The sequence below is a fragment of the Scatophagus argus genome, chromosome 23 (assembly GCF_020382885.2).
Source record: "Scatophagus argus isolate fScaArg1 chromosome 23, fScaArg1.pri, whole genome shotgun sequence".
Lineage (NCBI taxonomy): Eukaryota > Metazoa > Chordata > Actinopteri > Scatophagidae > Scatophagus > Scatophagus argus.
This window is the reverse complement of record NC_058515.1, coordinates 5,002,557-5,028,188: the sequence shown is the minus strand read 5'-3', so window position 1 is coordinate 5,028,188 and position 25,632 is coordinate 5,002,557. Positions and strand designations below refer to the sequence as shown.

The 25,632-nt window shown below is 40.6% G+C and overlaps 1 long non-coding RNA gene across 2 annotated transcripts in view; it reads right to left on the bottom strand.

The window, feature by feature from the left end:
• Positions 1-1,802: 1,802 nt before the first annotated feature.
• Positions 1,803-25,632, bottom strand: part of LOC124055055 — a 65,509-nt gene continuing 41,679 nt past the window's right edge. For both annotated transcript variants that reach the window (XR_006842528.1, XR_006842529.1), the window contains 2 exons: positions 4,182-4,238; positions 1,803-2,161 (listed from right to left, as the gene is read on the bottom strand). This is a non-coding gene — a long non-coding RNA (uncharacterized LOC124055055). The remainder of the gene's footprint in view (positions 2,162-4,181; positions 4,239-25,632) is intronic.

Sequence of the window (25,632 nt, the reverse complement as noted above, 5' to 3'; positions counted from 1 at the left end):
GTATCGTGGGCAACTGGACACAACTGTATAAAAATCTCTTCCCTCCACACACTCTCCACCTCACTGTCAAATGGTAACCGTGTGTGCATGTGTGTGTCTAAGGTACTTCACTTCCAATTTCAGTCGACATGCCACTTCTATCTCAATCTATCTCCGTCTGCCTCTTTCCATCTTTCTCGAAATCTTTTAATCTTTTCAGAAGAGCTCCTGCGTCTTCTCTCTCTCTCTCTCTTCCTCAAATGTCACTCTATAATAAGGGTTCACAATAAACCTGTATGAACATATCGCTGTTTGAACTCTGCTCTCCTCTCCAACACACTGCAGCCTGTGACATCTTTCTATTCAGAAAGAGGCTCTCGGGTCAAGACTTGGAACGATTGTTTTGTTATTTTTTTAAGGTAGTTGTCCTCCACAGACAGAAAGAACACTGTGTCCATTTTCCAGCACTGCAGTGTATATCCATTTATCAAACATCGGGGTGTACCAGACAAGTTTCAGAAATACAAGTGTCAGCATTTTTTTTGTTTTTATTTGGAAATTAGTTTTTCACTGCAACCTGTGGGCACCAGATAAATAAATCCATAAGTAAGCAAGAACTTTGCACAAGTGAAAACTATCTTGAACTTAGTTTTATGTTTTCCAGCAGTGAGTGTTAAAACAGTCACCTCAAAATATGTGATATCCCGCAACATGATTAACTGTGAAATTAAGGACGAGTTTGTAGCATTTAGTGGCATGTAGCAGAGTGGTTGCACACTGAGACCAACAGAACACCCGTCATCACGCCCTCCCGTGTTGGCCATTGAACACGCGAAAAGCCCTTCTAGAGCCAGCGCTTGGTTCTGGGCTTGGTTCTGGGCTCCTGGTTGGTCACATGGGGGCAACACAACAGGCCGTGAACATAACCATGATGTATTATCACCTCATAAAAGTTGTTACAGCAGTTGTTAGACAACAGTTGACTGTTAACACATGCAGTAGATGTGTTAATGTCCAGCAGTCACTCTCTGTTAGGTCTGTTTTGGTCTCCGGCAGTTCCTGAGGGAAATATCTGATTCTTTAACTGCTAAATGCTCCACTTTTCACTATATTATTGCGAACTTTTGTCAGCTCAGCTCTAGAGACAGTGCGATGCGAGTTTATCCCAGATTTTTTTCTGCTGAAAACAGCTGACAGCCACAGCTATTTTGACGTTCATGTAGGTGAGAAGTCATTACTACTGTGTGCATTACTTAGAATTGAGGTCGTCATTCTTTACAACTGACATCTGGACCAGCGCACTTAATTTCTTAGAAGCAACATCTCAACCGGCCTATAAGGGCTACCACTGTACCCCAGGCATTTCACACATGCACACTTCAGCACAGACCTTCTGAAAATCCCTTCATTTCTAAGCCTCTACAGCAGATGTAGAGGCGTCTACAAGCAAGCATAAAAATGAACACCATTTCTTTTTTTATGTGGAGCAGTGTATGTATTGAATGGTCAACTTACACAGTGTAAAGAACATACTGGGGCTACAATATTGCGTGCAGGATCAAATCAATCCATTTTCACAGCAGCTTTACTAGCAAAGCCTTACGAGCCAGGAGCTGAACTAGTAGCTGACTTTTTTTGCTTTTTTTTTTTTTTCCCCTGCTCAGATTCTGAATGTAATCATAATAGTCATGAACAACAACAGCCCTGTGGTTCTAGTGCCAAAAAAAAAAAAGTTATCCCAGTGTGCATAGAAACAAAGAAAATTAGGTTTTGCTGGCGATAATTTTAGATGCACTGATTACACAGTGGAAGGCTGTGGATGATGTGTGCAGTAATAACCACATGTAGATGTGTGTGAGCATAAGGTGCCTGCCTGCTTTCACTCTCTTCTACTACTACTACTACTATTACTCACTGCTTTAGGAAAACAAAGTACGAAATAGAAGCTTGGGTCGGTTTTATAAATGCACGTTGGGTCTTGTCACCAGCAAGTGACTAGTGTGTTTCAGTCTGAATACATGTACTGTGGTGTGAATTGTGCCTGTGTATTTCGGTACCTGTGCACACTAGTCTCACGAGGGAAGAAAACACTCAGTTCACTCGCTGGTGGAGAGGTCGTTTTCTTCATACAGCTTTCCCAGACTCATTGTCATGGAGTTCAGAGGATACTTCCATTGCCCCTCTGGGGATGTAGGCAAAGATGAAAAGGAAAAAACAATAAGCGCGGGATGAAAAAGCGTCGACAGGAGGGAGGGCATAGAGATAAAATACTGACAACAGTCAAGAACAGACAATGAGTAAATTGCAATTGTGGATATAATCAAACAAATTCTAGTAATTGGCAGATGATATCACAAATGTCTTTCTTGTTTGTCAGTTATAAAGGTTTGCGTGACAAAAAAAATAAAATAAATAAAAAATCATAATTCCACAGTTGCTTTTTAATGAACATCTGCTCCATTTTATCAGAGTGTAGCAGGGGGTGTGCGTGTTAACACTGCATAAGTGACAAAGAAATGAGGGCACGGTAACAATGTGCCAAACAAAAGCAGCGCAAACAGAGACAGAGAAAAGTTGTACAGACACTTCCACAAATGTTTGTTGCAGTCTGATCGTAACACTGAAGACTGGCTTGTTTGTTAGCTACCAACGGTTTGAATGACAAAAAATATAATGCGCTATAATTTGAACAGCAACTATCTGAGCAACATCTGCTCTGCTTTGTCTGCGAGTAGCAGTGAATGGCGATCATTAGTGACAAAAACATGAGTTCATGATAAAAAAAAAAAAAAAAAAGGCAGAACAGAGGGCAGCAAGAGAGAAACATATTAAAGGCTCTGCCACATTTATAATAACACATTGTCTTTGTCAGATCATCTCTGATTACTTGCTTCAAATGAAGAAAAAGAAAGAAAAAAATCAGGAACAGATGCTTTACTCTATTGGCAAGTTGCCGTCTGCTCCTGTAAGATGATTTTTTAAATAGATCTGCAGTCGCTGGAGTAGATAACACTGCAGTCAAGGGCACTGCATGGTACTTATGGTACACAGATGATGTGAATTACCAAAGAATGGAAATGCAACCTGCTGCTTTAGAAATTTAACATGTGAGTTTCAAAAAAATGTTTTGGTGCTTGGTGTATTTTATAAGCTGACAGTCTTCAGCTCTATCCAGTGAAATCCTAGAAATGAGTCTAAGTGAGGAAGGAAGCCAATCTTTGATGAGACTTGTCTTGATATTGCAGTTACTTTTTTGTAACTAGCATATTTCTCATATTGCCAGCAGCAAAAAAAAAAAAAAAAAATGAATACAGAGGAAAATGACTGGTCCGAGGATGCAGAGCCTTTAAAAATGTGAATGTGTGCGTGCATGTTGATGCAGGTGTGTATGTCTGCGTGGGTGCACGTGTGCACACATGCACATGTGGGTGGGACAGGTTCGGGAATAGAAGGTATCTAAGCACAGACGGAGACAGGAGAGAGGAAGAGAGGGAGACAGATAATGAGAACCTGGGGGAGGTGATGCTGGCATGGGGAGAGGAAGATAGAGACCAGAAATAGACATGCAAAGAGCAAGGTGTTGAGTCAGAAAATGAAAGAAGAGATGGCAGGCATGGAAGGAGGAGGGGCGAGAGAGGAGAGTGGAAGTAGGGAGAAAGTGAGAGGAGGAGTGAAACATTCCTAAGAAAGATGGAGGGACAGAGGGAGGCAGGAGAAGAGTGTGAAAAAAGATTAAGAAGGAGGGAGAGGGAGAGAGAGACAGAGAGAGAGGGGAGAGAGAGACAGAAAGAATGCAGGAGAAATTTATAGAGGATGAAAGCAAGGAAGAGTTACTAAGAGCAAGATGTAGAGAGTAAAAAGACAGAGAGAGAGGGTGAGAGAGACACAAATAGACATGTGAGGCTGAGTCACACTGGGAACCCAGAACAAGCTGAAAGCATACAGAATTACAGCAGGAACCACAGGGAGCACAATCCCATTGCATACGTGATGTAGCGATGCACTTCTCAAGTGTGGAATGAGAAAGCAAGGGCAAAGACTACTTATGAAAGGCTCAAAAATAAAAGGACGGAATAAGAAGACACAAAGACGGAGGTGGAAGTTAAGCAGGTGAAACTTAACATGGGAGAGATGAGCACGTAGCTTGGCGAGACGTATATAAACACATAAAACCACATTTTTAAAAAGGAGATTGATCTTACCTTTCTTATTTCTCATCATCCTTCCTTCCTCCTCACTTGTACCAGCAGCTGGAGTTGCTACAAAAGTGACACAGAGAAGCGAGACAGTGATGATGGCCAGAGAAGGATGAGGAAGAGTTTGACAGCTTGTGTGTTCATGCTATAGACAGGCATCAGCCCTGTACCATCAGCCGTCTGAGGCAACAGCAAGCAGCATAGTTCAGTCTGATGCACTGACAAAATCACATTGTCACTAGAAAGCACTGGTAAGTATCTGCAATTAGAAGTGCCTTTTCTGCCTATTACAGGATGTTGCACTGGCCACAGCAGTGTGAGGTTTTGAGTGTGTGTGAGTGACAACTTTCAGTTAATACAGAAATGGATGTGTGACTGTGAAACAGTGAGTACAAGAGGGGAGAGAAATTTGCAAACCATATGAGGACTGCTAGGTATGTGTCCCAGTACACTGAAGTGTGTTAGCGTTTATATATTCATACCAGTGTGGAAGCATCTATGTAATCTATGTATACTCACGGTTCAAATTACATGTGCCTGTACATGTACATGTGTTTGTATCTGTATATGCATATGACGATTGCTAAATTGTGACTGCTTGTGCAATATCTCTGGGGGCCATTTAAAACACTGCAAGGCATTACCATCAGCCAGTCAAGTGTATCTGTGTGTGACTTGATTAGCTTGGGGCCCAAAGAGACAAAACATCCAGATAAAGCTGGATTAGCATATGTGACTATCATCACAGTGAAGAACAAGAAGACAAGGGGGGGAAGTGAAAGAAAGCATGACATTATAAGCAGTAAGAGACAAAAGTGACAAAACAGGTGTACAGTACAAGCCTGTCAGCTGTATTTGAGCATGTTCCTCCAACACAAAACAACTTAGATCTTCTGAAAAAGTGATGTTTATATAGATGTAGGCTTTAACCTACCATCCTCTACATTGCGCAGTGTTTATCATGACACTTGGAGGAGCATTTCCGTCTCGAGTTTAGTCACTCACTGCGCGTCAGGGTGTGCCACTTCCTCATCTGTCTCTCTCACTCAAGACTTTCTTAGGCAGCGTGTCAACACAATGATTTGCATGGTGCTTTAATCCATCCTCACTTAGCCCACCTGATCATTTTCAAACAGTCACAAATACACACACACACAGTGCTCCCTTGAAGAGCAAAGGGTGGTAGAAAGCAAAGGAGCTCTTAAAACTCATTAGTGGAGGGAAGGCCCATTGCAGATGATGAGATACACTCAATTAAACAGGATAGGCTTCTACTGTGCCCAAGGGAGCCATGCTAAACCAGTAGGAAGAGAAAACCATGAGAGAGAAGATTTGTAATATCTGTAGTTTATGTGTGGATGTCTATGTCTGTGTGCTGTGTGTGTGTGTGGGGGGGGGGGGGACAAAGAGATATGAGCATCACAGAGCTGACATACACATCTGAATGTTTGGCAGTCTCTGTATAATGTGTGTTATGTGTGTAGTGTGTGTATGTGTGTGTGCTGGATGAGCTACAGCCTCTCCCCAGAGAGAGCGGATGTGATCATATGTTGACGACGCATCCTGATAGGTGTGATAAATGCTCCAACACGTCTGTGTCAAAGTGAAGGGTGTGTAATTTCTTGGAAGGGCCCCTCGGGGACAGATGTTGTGATATTCATAGCAAATGAGAAATAGATGGACAGAGAGACAGAAGAAGACAGAGGATCATGGGGCCATTGGGAATACAGGCTGATAAAAACAAATAGACTTGTAGTCAAACAGATAGAAAGGTGCTACAGCCAATCTGCATGGTAGAGTGGCTGCTGAATGTGTATGTATGTTGTATAATCATATGTATTATATTATGTATTATATATCATACGTATGTTATTGTGTTCAGCTGTCAATGTGATGTCCCAATGACCACATTTCACCACATTTTAAAACATGTATGCACATAGTATGTACAGGATGTTATAATATGGTGGTATGGTTCTATTCAGGAAGATGATTAATTCAGTTCAACCCAAATGATTGGCATTTTATGTTTTGTGGCATTTCAAAAACCACACATAAAACCACTTGACAAGTGACTGAAAGCACAGAGGCAGAGAGAGAGAGAGAGAGAGAGAGAGAGAGAGAGAGAGAGAGAGAGAGAGAGAGAATGAATGAATTGTAAAATCCTTTACTTAAATAAAAGCACAAATACAAGACAGTAAAAATGCAGAAGTACAATATAGTAAAAGTCCTGCATTGAAGAAAGCAAAAATGTCCATTCTGTCTACCAACTTTTATATCATTAGATCATCATAACTGATGCATCAGTGTCTGAGCAGCGTTTTCTTGCTATAGTTAGTGGAGGTGGAGCTGACTTTTAAGTATTTCATACAGGAGTGCAACTATTTTCCTTATGCATTCACTTGATGATCAGTTTCTGGTTCAGTAACTAATTGTGCGGTGACAGCTGACAACATTTTAAATCATTACCAAAACAGTTATCATTCAACAGTTTCAACTCTACTTCTATACAGCTATATTGTGCCTACATTAGTTTAATTTGCAACAATGCACTGCAATATTATAAACTCTTTCTGAATCTTGATATGACTACAGCTCTCAAATGTAGTGAAATAAAAGAAATATCTCCTTCTCAAACAAAGTGCAGTAGAACTGATAAGAAAACACTCAAGCAATGTTCAAGTATATTAAATTTGTACTCAAGTACAGTACTTGAGTAAATGTCCTCAGTTCCATTTCATCAGTGCACGCAGCAGGTAAATAGAACAGGTTGTCATACATATTTTCCAAAAGGATTCCCAGAGGCAAGTTTTTTTTTCTTTAGCTCAGGGAGCCAGTCTGTTTAAAATCTATCACAGCTAAGGTCCTGTGGAGACCCACCGGCAATAGGCCCACAAACTATTTCTGGATCCAGCCCGAGTGGAAGAAAGAGGTCAGCTCCCAGTGAAGCTGACAAGATAGGTCACACATTGTCTTTTCCAAGAACCTGTTGTTTTCCCCCCAGGAAATCTTTCAGAAATCTTTCCTTTTAACATGCATTTTTGAGGATGACGATAATTATTTGGCCACCACACTATACTTAACACTGGCCTATTGCCTATTTCTGTGCTTTTTAACTTCCTCTGATGCACTTTACCATGACCCGGTAAATTGGAGACAGCAGCAAAGAAGGTGACCAAACACAGAGCTCCACTCAATGACTTCAGTATGGCATTTCAAACACACTTGGTCTTTGTCAAGGCATACCTTGAGGGATATTGTCAAGGTCATACCTTGAGAAAGAAAAACCAAGTATGATATAAAAAATTATGCTGTAAATTATGCTTTGGCTGTAAAGACCAGAAACAGTGACACAAGTATTTATACTGTAGAAAAGTTGAGAGGGGAATCTTCAGTCAAGCAAACTAAAGAGGGAGAAACAAAGAGTTCTTTTTCACACATGTGACTGTGTGAAAAATAAATACTGCAGATGTTGACTGAGGTACAAAAACAAGCACAGAGACAGAATGGTGGCTACCTGACAGTCAGCCAGCTAAACAGACATGAGGAGTTGAACCACACAGCAGGAGGGGTTCAACCACTCCCAGAGCCTCCACACAGAGACAGGAAAGACGTCTCCAGTAGCACGAGGTGGAAATGAGTAACCAGTGGAGCCTGTCAGAGCAGATGGCTGAGAATCCATTAGCTAATAGTGGAGGAGCCTCCCAGCCAAACTAATGACGCCCTCATTACTACGCTGCACGCGCAAAGACCCAGCCAATGGACTCTGGCTGGGTCTTTGTGTGGACTCGGGATGCACAAACACACACATACACACAGACATGACACACAACATACACAAAAAAAACCCTGCATGGCCCCTTTACATCCTCCAAGGAGTGCACGCCAACACACATACAACAGTAGTGTGATGTTTGCAGGGAGGGGAAAAACTTGGGGAGAGAGAAAGAAAAAGGCAAAAATGTGTGGACTGAGAGAACATCCCATCCATCTAACATTCTTCTGCACACATGACTGCCACCTCAAAATATGCCATCTGCCTTTCACAGCACGAAGAGATGAAAAATCAAGTAGATATGAAAAAACACAATATCACAGCTGCATAAATAATTTTGCCTGTGTGTGCTCTGCATGTGACAATGCACAGCTATTCAGCCATCTATGTGTTATCACCTGTTTTTATAGACACGCTCTGGCACACACAACCCTCTGAAGGCTAAAGAAACGCCCATGCAGACAGACAGGCAAAGAGACAAGGACGAACGTTAGCAGCTGCAGTGAAAGCGGTGCTGTCTAAATATTGTCTAACTCTACTGGGCATTCCAGTTTAAGTATTGGAAAGGGGTGTTTATGTATATTTTAGTGCTACAATGAAGAGCTGACAGCTCCCAGAACCCACTCTGGGGCACATGAACTACATCTGAACTGTGTTCATTTTGCATCTACTTGCTCTGAGAAGCAAACACCGTCTTGGTGTTTTGCAGTCAGAGAGGAAATAAAACATATAGTCAATTTACCTTGCCATGATCTATAATGTGTGGTTCCACAGTGGGCAAAAAGTCTTTAGAGAGAGGAAGGTCAGCTGAGGCCAGTTTAGCTGTTCGTGTAATGTTAACATCCTTCAGGATCTGAGGACACAGAATTAAACATTTCACTCCCTGTTGTTTGGCCACAGCTTGCTTCATCTGGAAGACTAAGAGAAAGGTTAGTGCAGCTATTGTGGGTTTAAAGGTGCTGGTTCACCTACATTTGCATTTGGCAGTGCAGACAGACAGGACACTAAAAAAGAGATGACAGCACAGCTTGGGTTCAGATCCAAGCTAATGCAGTCATAACAACTGTCTGCTATTCCCAAGTAAATTTGTCCTAGACCCATCAGCCATCAGGGCAACCCCACAGAGAGAAAGTTGACAGCCGCTTGCATGACTAATACTGCTTTGAAATGCAAGCTAATAGGCTTTTAAACAATGGCAACATTTTGGGTTAAAAACTGAGAACTATGACAATCTGTGATTGTTTGTGGTGAATGATTGCCTTGCATTGGCTCCAAAAAACCTGAAGAAAAGATTTTCCGATCAGGTACAAACTGATGAGGCCTTTTCACGTTTGCTGTTTCAAGTTTTATCCTCTCTTTGATACATTTTTGATCACAGGCAGATCCCCTGTGGGGCGTTAGACACACATTTTCCTGGTGTCAAGCCTTCATCTACAGTCACTGTCTCATAAACTCTCAGTTCGAGTGAGTACGATCATTTGCATTTGTATGTTAGAGATTAGTATGGAATGCACGCTGCATTCTAATCTGCACTGCTAACTACTAATTCTGTACCACTCAAGCAGAATGGCAGAGCCACAATAAGAGCTGGGTAATGAACTTCTGAATGTTTCTCTGTGTTTTTGGTGTTTATGAGAAGCTTCCTTTATATTGAGTTAGCCAGGGCACATTGGTCCACTAGTTGACTCATATGCTATGGACATTCAGTGTTTCAACTGCTGTGAGGAGTCAAACCTTTCCAGTGGCGTAGATTTTGTGGATGAGGAAGTATGAGGTTATGGGGCTGTACTCCAAGACATCTGGTCCTTGTGTAACTGGAGGGGAAGCTGTGTCCTCAGCAGTAGGTCGAGCGCATTCTCAAGGGCCAAATGGGTTCTGTCATGGTGATGCCTTTTCAACAATTCTGTTCTGAGTTTAGTGCATTGCAGAGAAGTGGTGTGTCCGGTTTGTGACCTCAGTACTGCATCACTGACCCTTGCTGATGGCTCGGTCCTCCTGGATTTGTCAGGCCGTGACCACGGGTGTGCCGTAGAACAGCTTGCAGTTGAATATGAAGCAGATGGGATGACCAAGCATATAATATTTTATCTAAAAATGGTCTTTTTTGGTTAGAAGTGAGGGTTTGCCAAAGTTAACATATTTTGTGGATTTGCTCACAACACAGTGAGATCACTATTTTGCATTACCTGCAGTCATGCAGATGCTGTCCTGGTGAAGGAGGAGCTCACCTCTGGCAACACAATTTGGGTAGTGACCAAAAGAATAAGCTCATGGATAAAAGCGGGAGTAATTAATTTCCTTTGCAGTATATCTGGGCATACCCTTCAGGGCAAAATGTTGCCACGTAATATCTCTAACACAGACAGAACTATGCAAAGTCGAATCAAAGTCGAATGTGCTGTTGCTGCATTGCACAATGGCCCAGCCAAAGTTCTTAGCACAACACAAGCATCAGCTTCAGTCTATTGAGTGTTGTCTTCTCCATCCGGTAAGAAATGTCCCAACTGTAGATTTTAGGAATCTTTTATGATTAAACTGTGTTGGACATTGCCTACAAGCTTTCAACTGAGTAGCACAAATCTCCTTCAAAAATCTCTTCAACTTTCACTTCTGTCTAAGATTGGGGTCAGTCAAGGGTATGTTTTGCTGGAATGAGGAGGGGTAGCAATGCTTTTTTGGAGGTTTAGAGAGTCTTGAGAATTGAACCGCTGGGGAAAACTGTCTTTAAGTAACATGCTGGACACATTAGGGAATTGGTCTGCTGCTCTGTATGTAAACAATAAAAGATCAACACATGAGGTGAATCCTTTGCAGTGGAGTGCTGCCCTCCCACCTTCTATAAAACAAAAATAAGCTTTTTAATTGAAATAATACAGAGAGCCTGAATTGGAACAAAGAAGTTGGTACTGGTGAGGGAAAACTGCCCAGCCTATTGAAGGCTGGCCTTTGTCAGTGTGTTCTCATATCACAAACAGGAGTATTAAACAGTTCGCTATATTTTCATTTACTATGTAGATTCCTTTCTTAGAGTTTGTGAACCTTTTGTGAACCTTGTGCATATTGATAAAGGTAGTAATGTGCCTGTAGCAAGTGTTCAAACCTCCATTACATGTAGAACAGAAACCCCTTCATAAGGAGCACCGAGGAAAGAGCACAGTTTGGTTCCAGCATAACAGAGCAAGGAGCAGAGAGACAGGTGGAGAGAGGATGAGAAAGGGATGAAGACAAGCAGGGAGACAGAGGAGTAAAGAAGAGAGGTATAACGAAACATACAAACAGAGACGGAAAAAGAAAAATCAAGAAAGACAAAGAAGAAGGAGAAGGGTGAATTATACAAGGCTGTCAGCTTTGGATAAATAGGATTAAAATTTGCAGTATGAACCAGAGATGAGCCATGGTGACTGAGAAGGGCAGTGTGCCAGTAAAGCATGTCATGAAACATAAATCCATCAATTCCCATCCCCTGCCTCAGTGGACTTCAAAGACAGGTCTCAAATCATACATCCATTCAACCATACAGCCAGCTTGCATTGCAGCGCGAAGCGTATAATGTGAGCTGAGCATGTGAAGTGTGGCTGTGCAGACATCCACTTAGGATGTCCCAGTCTGTTGTAGTTGTGGAAATTCTGCTTTGGCAGTTTGAGAGTCTACATGCCTGTGGTAATATAAGCATGTAGAGGCCCCCTACAAATATAATATTCCTCACACTTAAATCATTAGGTAGTTATAGAGCATCAAAACCCTGTGAGACAAGGAGGAAGGGAATACAAACAGCTAATGGTCACAGAAAATCAAGATTTTACAAACACTATTTTCACACTCATTAAATCTTAAACTATCACTACATATTTTGTTTATGTAAACAGTTTATTTGTGTGTGTGGAGGAGACCAGGGACGGCTGTAACACAAGGCCATAGTATCACCTAGAATTCCTCCAGCTAAAAAATACAGCCAGAGTAATAGTAATTACATTCACTCTGCACATGCTCTGTTAGACTGTCTTTTGCCTTTAAAAAGCCACATTTGAAACTCCTAGAGAAAATGACCAAGGATTGTTTCTACAAGATATAAAAATGAAACCTTTCTGTTATATGCATTTTTAGATTATTGTCCTGTGTCTAGGAATCCCAACAAGTCACATTAGAATCATTGTTTTGGGAGGAAAAATAGAAATGAATAACATGTCAAACCAGCAGTCAGGTCAGGTTAGTCCATATGATGTGAAAACATGGCTACTTTCATGTCAAACAACGTATGCATTATAATTTGACAGCTTTTTTGTAAAAGTACTTTTTAAAAAATGATATAAAATAGTCACAATAAAGTGAATGATGAATAATATTTTTTGTTTTTGAGTATTTCAGTGATAAAGTATGTTTAGTTTTGACGTTACTATTCCACCTGGCATGAGGTATAACCATTACTGTGTAGTAGGATGGTTTATATCTCACAAAATCACTTCAATATATCATATCATTTGTTGACACACTGAAGTTTATAATACAGCAAATTGGTTATTCTAGGGGAAATGTTTTTCGATTTATTGGGAATAACGCAAAAAGTGTTACAACTGTCCACGGTCTCCCCTACCTAAGGGCAGGGCAAAAGGGAGACAGGCAGCTGTATTGTATTTGTGCCTGAAAAAGAAACCTCTCTCACAAATATTTCAATCACTGTGCAGGACTCCTGGGCCACCATGTCAGTTTGTTCTCATCAAAACCTGCTCCACGCAGCTCATGAGACACAGCTAGGCACGCAGACATACACGGCACGGCTGTCATACTAGGCGGCACAGATGATGGGCTTGTGGGAGGCAAATCCACCTCCGTTCTGTTCCTGCTCTAAGAGTAAACGAAGAGCTTCCAAACCAGGCCAAAGCAAACTGAAGTAGGCCAGTCCTGTGACCAAAGTCTTCTGCAGTGCCAGGATGTTTCTTTTTCTACTAACAAGGACGAAGTCCCAGTCTTGTCAGCACCTGATAACTAGTTATTGATGTGTGTGTGTCTGTGTGTATTATAGCATACATGAGAGTTTATGTTTTGAGCTTAACCGGTGAAAGACTGATATTAAAGCTGGAGCATTTAAACAACACCATCATTTTTTAGAAAAAGAACTTTGGAGGTTAAAATTATGATTTGTGTAATTTAGATTTAAATAGAAACATGGGTTTATGGCTGAGGTTAAAACTGAGATGAGATTGAGCTTCAGGTAATGGCTTGGCATGCAGAGGTGAGGATTAATTTGTGGGCCAGTGGATGAAAGATTGGTAGCCTTTTTGGACTAGCCCATAAAATAATCAAGCTCACACACCACAGTATTGAGCTAACATCGAGTAATGAGTGGCTGTGTTGTTTCACTCTTAATCTGTTGCTGTTTGCACTGCTGCTTGGTTAACACTCCTAATTCTCTAGCTGGCACATAATTACAGCTCCCAACAGGATCCAACATGGCAAGACTGGTGCCATGCTAGCATTCAGCCTGTTATATGTGTGCGTGTGTGTATGTGTGTGTGTGTTTTTGTGTGGATACATATGAATGTATCTGTGAGTAATAGAGAGAGATTGCTGTTATTCGAAGTTTTTGCAAAAGTTGGAGAAGGAATGCGGGTTTGTCTGTGTGGGAGGGAGTGGTGGGTTTTGCTAACGTTTCCAGGGAGCAAAATAGGTGTTCATGTTCAGGTGCAAGACAGAATTGGGATCTTGTTAAACACATGTTGGTTAGGAGATACACACACCACCATCATCTCTTCTCATCACTCCTTGGCAAGCAAATACAAACTGCACACTAAGGCGCACTATGTCTTGCTTTGAAACTCACACACGTGCACACACACACACACAAAGCAGTGAGAGCTCCCTAGTGAGTCAGCAGTAATCCTGCTACGGCTCATGCGTTTGTGGTAATCATCACACATACATACATACACACTCACAAACATTAATCCCCTCACACCTTGGCCCTGCACCAAACCCTACACTGACACTGATCCCAGACCAGTGCTTACTACTTAAAGGAGCGAGAAATCAGTGAGAAAACAGATGGATCAACAGCCACCACTGATCTATGTTCAGCTGAGGCTTCAACCACTCCAAATAATGGAAGGGCACATTTCCTGTTCAGAATCACTTTAATGGCAGTGATTTCAGTTGGGACAATGACAGTGTAGACATTTGTCTTTTAAAAACCCTGTCAGAAATCTATTAAAAAAGTATGCAAATCAATCAGAAAGTCTCTGTAACTCTGACATGAAAAGGCAAGCAGGATATTTTTAATTGAATCCATCAGATTGATTTGATGATATTGCATCTCTATCAGTGTAGAAGAACTCAATCTCAATCTGCTGATTGCCTGAGCTCTTCACATAAAAGAAGCGGGGATGTTTCATTAAGGCTGTGATCATTCAACAAGATATACTTTAGAAATCAGTGCATATTCAGAACTGTGTACAGGCTAAAAATAGCAGCCAGACTGAATTCATTTAACAGATACATCCACTATAAAGACAAGGCCTCGTTACTGAGAAGTGAGACAGATGCAGTTGAAATGAGGTATCTTTCTGTATTTCTCAATAAGTGACAATGCTTTGTTGCTGGCCCACAACCAGCAGAACAGTCCTGGCTAAACAAGTCTATCCTCTCCCTGCACGATCCTAGCAAAGTGAACGAGGAGCCAAATCAGGTTTTTGTTGCACAGGATTGCCGTGGCACCATGCTTGTGTTTGTCCAACAACTTGTGATGGAACCACAATGGTTTCAGAAGGCACTGAGCACACAAACAATGAACAGTCAGTAGCAGACATTTAGAATGATTCTACACTTTTAAATGTGTTAGCTTAAAAGGTGACTTGGGCAAGTTTCATGGAATTGGAATACGCAGTCTGAACAAGATTCAAGTCTCCGCTCACTGATTTCCATCTTGTTCTAAAACAAACACAAATCAGTGGATGCTTAGAGGGGTCAGTCCAACTATCTACAACAATATGGTCATTTCATATTTTAAGGAAAAACAAAAGCAATTTTTATTGAATGTAGCCATTTTGTTCCTTAAAATAGGCAAAACAAACTGGACAATAACAAATACAGTACAGCGTAGCATGGGTTCATTCTAAATTCAGGAACATCCTCACTGTATTCTGACCAGTATAAGTAATAAGTAATAAGTTTCCCCTCACTTAAGACAACAAGCATGACTATTTAGCTCTTTTAGGTGTACATCATTTAGATTTCCACTATATTAGCACTGGTATAATTTTATCTTTAATTTTCATCAATCACTATCTCATCAATAACTTTCATAATCAATCATTTTCCCTGTCATCTATATTGTCATTCTTATCCTCCTTCCTATCCTCAACACCTCAATAAGTGCATTTTGGTGCACTCTCCTGTGTGAACAGATATTGTTTGTTGCTTTTCCTACTGTACTGAAATCATCAACTAATCTACCTAATAACTGCACTGCTCCTTCAGACAGTGAACGCACACAAAGCAGAGGTTGACTGGTGATTATGCCTACAAAGATTATGCTAGTTTCTGTCAGCTCACAGTGCAAATCTATAGTGGAAGTATAAGACTGTTTAATATGCAACACTTAAACAGAAAGTTGTAATAGTACCTGACACCATCTATTTTCCTGACAAACTGTATTGACACAAACAAGTGGGGTTATTGATTGACTGATATGTGACAGACTGATTGATGTGTTTGCTTGTGGCACTGATTGACTGAATGTCATACTGACATCTTTTAGTAATTAGAGCAGAGACAAGCTGTCCAGAGTTTCCCAGGTAATTGTAGCCATATGTAAAGTAAGTGTTGGTCTGTCAGTTTCATGGATGTATGAACAGAGCAGGATATATTGTTTAAAGATAGCCCACATTTATTCCTATGTAAGCTGCTCACTTAACCCACATGTCTGTGTTTCCCAGTCCATAAAACATGCATTAGTGTCTCCTTCACTGGCCCCACCTGCTTGGTCCATAGACTTCACACTGAAATGACTTAATGTACATAAATAGCTTTCTATGCTTGAGGAAAGTTATATAAATGTCAAATGTTGCGAATACAGCCAGTAGGCCAAATCCTGTCTGCCAGAGGGCTAAACACACATGTTAGGTTGAACGGGCACCAGCCAGATTCCCATCCACAGGTAACGCTAACTTTCATAGAAATCGCCCCAAATCTGTAAAATGTTAACTAATGTGCGTTTCCATGCACTACCAGGAATACAAGGAGCGCATCGAGATGAACATCTTTTGGTCCTCATTGTACATCCAAATGTGTGCCATTAATCAACTATTCCATTTAACATTAATACCCTTGCTAGTCGACAGGGCACCACTTTGGTCCAGTAGGTGTCACCCTTGTGCTTCAGGTCATCTGGAGTATGCACTACTTTCACGCAGGGGATGTTAACAACGACAACTAACTGTTGTGTCTGAGGCTTTTTGAAGAATGTGATTAATGACTTCAAATGGCTCCTATGATATATGTAATATTTTTTGGCCATGTTTATCTTTACAGACTAAATTGGGCTCAGTTTTAGTTTTGCTTTGTTTCTGAGTGTTTTCTTACTTTAAGACTTGTCAGCTAATCTTAGTTTAAACTTCCTATTTAAACATTCAGAGAAATCAGTTGTTAGGAGCGTCCCTTAATTTCATCGCTGGATGTCACTGCACTTGAAGAATGTCACACGCTTCATGTATGTCATGATTTATTCACCAAGCCTGTTTCCTTTGCACTTTGTTTCATTTTGCTTCAATTAATACACCAACTCATTTCAAGTCTAAAGACTTTTTTGTTAGCCTTTTCCCTGGTATTTCCACTCATGTTTTTTTTCTGTGCAAACTGAAAGCATGCATTAGGTGGATGGAAATAACCATTCATGTTATAAATGAAACCATCAGGGGGAAGGAAAGAAGAAGCTCTGATTTTACATATTGAAAATCTTTAGTCTTGCCCCAAATACAGTATTATTATTTTAAACTCATTTATTTAACCTGCAAATTATCTTTGGATGTCACTTGGATCTTAAAGCTTTAATCATGCTAACTTTGTGTTACCGAATGCAAATTTCACTATGCTCAGTTTACACACTGGTCATTGTTAGTAACAGCTTGGGGAAAAATCTGATCCTCATCCCTCCAAAAAAGAAAACCGCTAACACCAACAAAAGGGCAATGTCAGACTGAATATATAGAGTGCCAATGAAATGGAAAAGCAGTCTAACAAACCCCCACTCCATCTGTTGGAAGAACAAACAAAAAAGAAAAGGAACAAGCTGAGTGGATGTTTTCTTGTCCTCCTGTCTTCAGAGGAAAAAAAAACCCCATAAAACTTCATCTTTCATTCAAATGAAGTCGTCTCAACACCAGACAACCAAAGCTACACACACACAAAACAAAATGGTGTTCATATTCACCACATTCACTATAATTATCTTTACGGAAAGAAGCTCCAGCTGTTCAATATGTAAATAAATAAAAGTATTTGACTCTACATCAGCAGATACTGAAATTTGAAGGTCTCTGAACAGGATCAGGGCCAGAGAAACTTAAGCTGCTGAATGTGTGAAACAACATTATTAATCTACACCCTCCTCTTTTATCACACCATTGATTTTGGATTTTAAATTTCATTACACAGAAGTACGGGGCAAGTGATCCGCTGCATGGCTTACAGGCGTTGTCCTACTGAACAAACCTCTAAATTAACTTTAAGAACCAGGTATCAATTGTAAGTGACTGTTTTCGAGATTCTACTTTTCTTCCTGCTCTGCTTCAACATTTGTTACTATCCCCTCTATGCATTTGGTCACATGTGTGCATGTGTTTATGTGCCTGCAGCTAATCACGCATACTACTGGACATTTTTGGCGAACATTCCTGATTCCTGCCTGATTGAAAGCCTTTCACGGTTGTGGTCATTTGCAGTTTTTGAAAACCCTATTTTATTGGCTGCTCTGTTTCATACCACCACTGACTATTAACTCCTCACCCCTCTTAACTAGGCAGCTAGGGGCAGTAAGTAATCATCAGCTGCCTCAGTTTGAAACCTTGTTGTCACCAGGGGCAACGCTGGTTCCGGTCACGCTACTGAATTCTTTTGTGGAAATTTGCACCACACTGGACACACAGCCTGCTCTGTACTCCCTGTTCTCCACCAACATACACCCAAGACACTACCAGCAGAGATCATTCTGCATTTTCTTGAGTGTTCTATTTACTTCATGTTTTTTTTAAATTTAATTTTCTTCTTTAATCTTTTCTCCATTTTCCCAATATACTGCCACCTTCTCATTCTCACAGATACTGACATCACTACAACCTACCTTGGCCAGCTTCCACTGACATCCCAAACACAAACTGTGAAGCACTCAAATGTCTGCCAGAGGCAAAACACACAAGTTAGGTTGAGCAGGAACCAGCCATGTTTCCATTCAAATGTAATGCTAACTTTCACAGAAATCCCAGAAAATCTGCAAAAGAAAATATTAACTAATGTGAGTTTCCATCCACTGCAACAAAGTTAAGGAGTGCATCGGGATATACAACTTTTTTGGTCCTCATTCCACATCCAGATGTGTGCCATTAGTTGACTACTCTCTCAGCAGTATCTTATACTTCCATACTGTATATTCCAAACCGAGCAGTGTCTTAATTAGAAAAGTTTATCTTTGTCACAGAATGTATTGGTAGTTGCCATTATTTTAGACTTCCCCTTTTTCTTTACATTGCAAAGTACTTCATATCTGTCAGTGATGACAAATCAACACTTAGTGGAGATGGAGAGGCGTAATATCTAGTTCAGGCAGATTCGTAATATAACATTGTGGATAATATAATGGGCTATTCAAGAAGAAAAGAGCAAGGATGAAAAATACTGGCAATCAAATTGGTCATCAAATTGGTTTCAAAATGTGAAAATCCATTCGAATTGCTTTAAAATGCAGCTTATTTTGTATGACCTTCAGAGACAGGAAGACCAGCGTGTCATTGTGTCAGTCTCAGTCCGTATAGTCAAAATGTCAAAAATGCAGAAGCAGAATGGGAGATTAGAAAGGGAAGAAAAAAGGGAAGAAAAAAATATACCTTTCCAATCTCTGATGCTTTGTCCTGTCTTTGTCTTCAGACTAAATAGTGTATATCGTTCAGACATGATCTTCTGAACTCCATGCAGCAAAGCCCACACTTACACAAAGCAAAATCGCGCTCACATTCACCATCACATCTTTATTTTGTTCATTACCATCAATGTCATCATGATTATACTTAGATGTATCATCATAACATCATTGTCCCTTATCAGTGTCATCAGCGTTGGGTACGCATTCATTGGCATTTTTGTCTTTTGTCCCATTTAGTTCAGGCCTTTAATAGATAAAGCACAGCTGATCTTTATTTTCTGGCCCATCTCCATCTTCGTTTCATGATCACATTAGAAATACATCATCAAATGATTGATGATTTAAATATGTATGCAGTAGATAAAGGCAGCAGTCTATTATCAGGGCATTTTGTTGATAAGCAGAAGGTGGTTGGATGTGGGTTCAACAAGGGTTATATTTGACCCAAAGGTTCTACTTTTGATCCGTCTGTGCTAGCGAATGAAATGTCCTCTTCTGAGATACTTGATTAAATCTTAATAAATGGCATCCACGAGGTGAATATTATGTACTTATGTACCTCCAGCCCTCCTGCTAGTCTAGTATTATAGGCCAGTTCATCCTGAGCATCTGGTTCATCATGTTGTAAAATGCTGAAATGGGGCTAGATCAGCAGTCCTGATCCTCAGGCACACTCAATAAATGTAGCCTTCAGGTGGAAAATCAGATAAATCCTGGCATATAAGATTTTCATACCATGTGTCATGTCGCACAAGGTTTATGAAAGGATGGTTTTTCTTAAATCAAGTAATAAATGTCATTTAGTTTTTAGCATAATTTGATTTATTTCAAATCCAAATGAACCCATTGAAAACTGAACTATGCACTTTTGGCATTGGCATTTTTTTTAAAAATATGCAACAATTCAATTTAAGTATCTTCTTCAACTCTTGTGTTTTCACTTCTGAAGACTTCAGAATAGTCAGTGTCCTTCCAAGCAAAGGTAAAGTTATCACAGTCTTATCTCATGAGCAACTGCTCCCACTTGTCCTTTCCTTGAATAATGTTGTGGAAGGATGAAGAAGAAAGAGGGAAGACAAATGGCGGGTAGAGACTGAGGTGGGGTAATGGAAATAAAGACAGAAAGAAATAGGAATCTAAATAGTAAAAAGGATAACTGGAAGAAAATGAAGGTAAGAAAACGAAAACCAGGAGGCTGTCACAGACATAAGACTGTAAAACCGGAGTTTAATGTGCGCTGGTGTTTCGCAAATGAAGCATACACAAGGTTTGTGCAACACTTCAGATCAATGTCCTGTTCATTCATCAGAAACAGAGTGAACAAATGTGCTTTAGGACACTGCTGGGCAGATTACAGAGGGGCTAACAGCATGTTCAGGGGATTAACTGAGTCTGCTTGTTTGCAAAATGTGTAAATATTTTGTACAATGTTGGGTGCAGTGACACTTTCTACGGATTACTTCATTCACCCCCAACAATCCACATGCTAATGATTAAAATTAACTGTCTCAGTATAATGACATCCCATCTTAGAGCAGCATGTCCACCAAGGCTTTGTCCTTATTGAGACGTAAATTTTGGTCAGTCAGCTTCACTCGCCCATTACTATGTAAAATTGTGACAGGAGTGAAGAAAATCACTTTCAGGCTAAATCTAATCAGTTATTAATGAGCTACTATTTACATATCCTTTTTTATGATTTCATTTAAATGCAAAGTCAGATTCCAGCTCCCTGAACATATCACAGTCTGCTGATTCATAATGTTACATTAACTTTCTCTGAACAAAATAACATCAATTTCACCCATTCCTTTTCCACAGCATCAATATCACCAACACCTATTACTTTTAGGACCTAAAATGCACACTGCTGAGGCTGAACTGGTGCACTTCAATGGTTTTTTAAGCAAAACTCAAGGTACAAAAGGCTTATTGGATAGTGAGGTCAAAACCGCAAGGCAGCAATCCAACAAGGAGCTGGCATGAATCCAAAATTCAATCAACAGGCAAAAAGCGAAAGCAGGCAGGTCAGGCAGCAGACACAGGTAACAGCATAGTACTAGAAACTAGAGAGCCAAGACATGCTTAGGTGATAAAACCATTGAGCAAGAAACAAAGGACGTGGACTGGTATACTGAAGGCTGATAAGGGAAGGTGGTGCAGGAGGGGAGATGGATCGGGGGAGCTCAGGTGACTTCAATACTGCTAAAAAGTGGACGGGTAGGGCAGGCAGGTGATGTGGAAAGAAGGGTCCAAGGACATCTTTGGGACAGCTAGAGGATGACAGGTCTGGGGACTTAAAGGACATTGCATGACCTGGGATGGGTGAGCAGGGACTGGAAGCACTGTGGTAGAAAAGGGGAACTGATGAGCAGATTTTAACATGTTGATTTTATAAGTAGTACCCAATTTAGATGCAGCAGAGGAGAAAAACAGAAGAAGGGACAGAAAAAGAAAACAAGGAATAAAAGTGTCCTCCATAAACTGCCTAAAATCTTAATCGCAATATGAATGTACAGTACAGTATGTGTGACAGTATGTGTGGTGAGTTACTGTTAAGGCTGTATCTGATCAGAGTATAGGTTAAACTAAAATATAAAAGTGTAATAGCTACGGACACACTCCATCTGTAAAAAAAACAGAAGTATAAATACATAGTAAAATAAAGGACAGAAGTGGGGAGTGGGCAAGTGACAAAGTGAGAGCAAACCAGACAGAATGACAGGCAAATTCATCAGACACTGCGGTAGCGGGCATGCTCAGACACCCTCACGCCAGCTGCCATAGCTTCAGGCAGGGGCTCTCACCTCCCCATGAGCACAGGCCGCTCCTTGCTGGTGTGGAGACGGAGCTCCTTTGGAAATGTCTTTTGTTTTCGACGCTGGCTTCTACAACACTTCTGTCACGTCTAGTCAGTTCAAAATTCTCATTTAAATTCTCATTCAAAATGCCTGATAACTCAAGGACAAGACTGTTGCTCTACATTACATTTACAAGCAACATCTGAATGCCATTTGTTGATGTTCATAGTTAGGCTGACTTCTAATTAAAGAGGAAAGCATGACTGACCTATGAGTCACCATAACTGGAGGTTAATTAAAAAAGGCACAAGGGACGACAAGACATCACAGTAATAAAGATGTCATGGCTGATTGGAGAGTATTTTACTTGACTCTGAGTTCAGAGTTCTGGGATCTCTTTTTGTTTTGTTTTAACATTTTAAAATATCTCCCAGCTTCATCATTTGTTTTGGAAAATTCTGCTGTTTTGCTGTGAAGCACCATAAATGTTTTGTGGACGAAGTAACTTCACCCCACTCTCCATCACCATAGGGTTGAGTAGATAATGACTGAAATTTCACTTGTGGGTGAACCGTTCGTTTCACTTTTACTCATATTGCATCAATCATTCAAGCATATGAACATAATATTTAGGGACCAGGACCTCCGGTATTTGGAACAAGTAGCTCATGAAAAATAATGTGTGTCATATTAAGTAGGCTCCAGCAGTGCAATGTGTAAATAAATAGAAGTATCTGACTCCGTATCATCAGATACCCAAAATTAAAGGTGATTGGAACATCCCTAAACAAGAATATCAACAACAGAAAAACAATCAGAAGAGCGAAGACATTTTGCATAGGCTATTGAGTCTGCCTGTGCACTCAGTGGCTTGTAAAGAAGCATTTCTCTCTGAATCTCTGGAAATAATTAAGCCTGTTATTGATTATGAAAAAAGAGTTTTAAAAAGAGTGCTGTATTGCCCTATTAACAGCAGAAAAAAATAAATACCCTGCAGGATCAGACTCAAGTGTACGATTAAGGAATATTTCAGACAGAATAAATAATACACATATGCAAAGAGACGCTTTCATACACTTTCTCGCTCACACACACACTCAACACTACAGATGTCCTTCTACACAGAAGTTTCAGCTACAGACACACACACATACATACACATAGTGTGTGCCTTGCAACAGAGGCCCGACAAAATAAACTAATACATATACACACCTTCAGATACATAAACACTATACAACATCACATCCTAACAAAGAGGTCTGTGACATTCTGTGGGGAGGGAATGTGGGCTATAAAGAGGGGATTTCTCTCTCTCTCTCTCCCACACACACTCACCCATACACAGAAAGAGGAAGGAGGACATAGTGATGCAGCACTGGTCCTCTCTCCCTTGCTTGGCGTGCCTGGAAACCATGGCAGCAGTGTCTCACGGTACTGCAGCCGTCACCATGCCAACAGCGGCAGCAGCTTTCCTTGGGAATCAGACTTGTTGGGTGACACCTGACGAATGTGCGTGCGCACACACACAAGTATATATACTCACACACTCATACACACAAGCTGGAAGCCACTGAAAGGGGAACAAAGAAAAGCATGCAGCTTCATACAGATGGGTAAAAAAAATACATGGTGACATGAGCACAAGAGCATGTACATATGAACACAACAGGCAGCGGGACATACATGCACAAATACACACAGTGATGCACAATGTGATGCCACACACAAACACGCAGACACATGTGCTCTTAGTGTAATGCTTCCAGCAGGTGTATAGAAAGCCAACCTTTCTTTTATCCCTCTCCTCCTGTTCTGAGTCTGTGCGCTCCACTCTGTCTATCTAATTAGAGAGCCTGCCCGAGTCTGGCTGTCTGCATGGGGGCACGTGCGCACGCACACACACACACACACACACTCCCAAACACATCTTTATCTTTTGCTCAACACAAATCACACACACACAAATGACATGAGCACTCCATCACTCATGCGCATGCACACACAGGCTCACAAATAAAAAAAACCCACATCCACTACCCACATATTAATAACCAGGTCTCCAATGTCAATTTGAGCTCTCAAGGACTGTGGGTGCTGAGCAAAGCAGAGGCCACACAGAGAGAAAGAGCAAGAGAGATAGAGAAAGTGAGAGAGAGGGAAGAGTAATGGGGTAATGCATTCAGGTTCTTATTCATGCTGATTCTCCCGCTGGGTGCACAGACTCATTTACCTAAACAATACATTTCAGACAGGGCAAAGAGGACACAGAGCTAAGGCTCGGTGAGCGCGTGTATGTGTATGTGTTCCAGGGTGAATGATAGCCTATTATTGCCCTATGTGTGCTATAAAACGTGTGGAAAAGAAAAAAGGCTTTGCGTACAGTATGTGCGAAGAAAAAGATAGTGGTCAGAGCAGTGTAGGTAACCCAGCTTTGCCATGGCACTGAATATCTGCTGTCTACATCTGATAGAGAAGAAAGGAGGCATAAAAGGCAGCTGAAGAAAGGGAAAAAAGAGAGCAAGGGAAGAAAAAAAGAGAGAGCCCTTGAGTGAGATTGAGGTTGAGAAATGTAGTACTTGACCTCTAGTGTGTGCTTAGCATGAAGGGAAGAGAGTGAAATATCCCTTTCTTTATCTGCCTGTAGGCTGCTATGTTCATTCAGCCAGCCACATATGCTCTTATGCTTACATCAGTGTTTGCTTCCTGCAGTATTCATCTTTTCTGTTTTTGTTGGTGCACTGCTACGTTTCTTGCCACAAACTGTCAATCAGCTGAATAGAGTGAATCCAGCGATACGTCTGAAGTGTTTATCTAGAGTGTTTGGTGGATTTTTGGCTAATTCAGATTCCTAACAAATCAACATAGTTCATCACATTGATGGAAAAATAAAATAAAAATCCAATATTCTGGATATGGTCTAAACCAGAGGTTCTCAAGCTTTTCAACTTCAACTTCAACTTTTTCCACATTAAACTGACACAAAGACTTTGTCGCAACTGATAATAATATTGTTTTTAGGTGTTTTATTACAGAGAGTGTATGGAACCCATAATGAAAAATGAAACATAAAGATAAATTAACCGGCATAAACTACCCAGAGGTATTAAAGGGTGAACTACAGCATGGCAAAATATGTGATGATTAACAAATTTATAGTGTTACAGTGCATATTGTCATATCACCAAATCCCATTTGGAAGAGAAATTCAAACTGGAAAATTGCTACGCAAACTGTTCCAACATCCATCCAAAGTTATGTATGCACAAAGTATTTTTCTTTTCCAGTGCTCATTTTGATTTTTTCTTTTCCTCTTCTTCACTGTAGCTATTTCACTGTGTTCCTGGCTAAGCACACACACACACACACACACACACACAAAAACATAACCAGTAGAAATGATGGCTAAAATTGCAAACACGAGAACTGCATTGTATTTAAACAGAAAGCACTCAAGCTCAGATATTGACAATATTCACATTATGCCATACACTCTAACACATAGCACTGTATGTTCTGAATCTGAAACATATGGCTCTGACCTTAGGAATGAATACAGGCCTGAAAACAGAACCCAATTACCCAGCCTGACACACACACGAGGCACACTGTCAGAGTTGCAGCAATGAGATGCTATACTGACTTGAAGCAGTGACCCACTACATCTACTGTACACACAGTGATAAAGTATGACCCAAATTATGAGCATGCAATCTCAATCTGTGTGCACACATTAACGCTAATGAACAGAGCAAT